Raw genomic sequence first — 782 nt, 5'->3', positions numbered from 1 at the left:
TTTTGCATTAGTAAGAATTCTTATTCATATACACGTTAGTATGATATATGTTTTTAGTCAGTGTTAAACAAATGGGTAAATATCAACTTTTGAATTAATTAACCTTTTCTTGGGCGCAAGTGTCCGCATTTGATTTTAGAACTTTGTTGAAAAATGTTATGAATAAAATTCCGAGACTGAAAGTTATTTAACGGCGCTAAAAGAATGAAAACCTGGAAGGAGGGCAGATATAGTACTCAGTTTCACGATATATCATTAAGATTTTAAATTTTTAAGAGTTTGTTCATTAATGCTAATTTTCTATAATTTGCGAATAAAGATGAAAAATACGAAAAAAAATATGTTTTTTTTTTACAAATGTTTCTGGTGTTTTCTTCAACCATATGGTTCCAGTTGAATAGCTCAGAGTGATATCATTTTAGACCCAAAGAGGAAAATTATGAGTTTATCTTGCAGCTGGAATAACAAAAATTACACGAAAAACGTCAGCTATTTTCGGCAGGAATAATAAAAACTTAATGCTTTACCACTATCAAAAAAATGGTGTGTTTTTATCATCATAAAGAACAAGGAAACCAAGAATACTTTAAATAGATGTGGCACTATCATCAAATATTTTGACATTTTAGAGTTAGGTGTTACATTTCACACGTTTTCTAATAAACAGGCTTTCCTTTTCTTTTAAGTATGTATTAAAGTGTTCACTGAATGAAATACCCTATTGCAATGGGTCATAGGAGTATTAAACTCAGACCAAGATATACAATTACAGTATTTCTACA

This window comes from Penaeus monodon, chromosome 23, assembly GCF_015228065.2.
Source record: "Penaeus monodon isolate SGIC_2016 chromosome 23, NSTDA_Pmon_1, whole genome shotgun sequence".
Taxonomy (NCBI): Eukaryota; Metazoa; Arthropoda; class Malacostraca; order Decapoda; family Penaeidae; genus Penaeus; species Penaeus monodon.
This window is presented reverse-complemented; position numbering follows the sequence as displayed.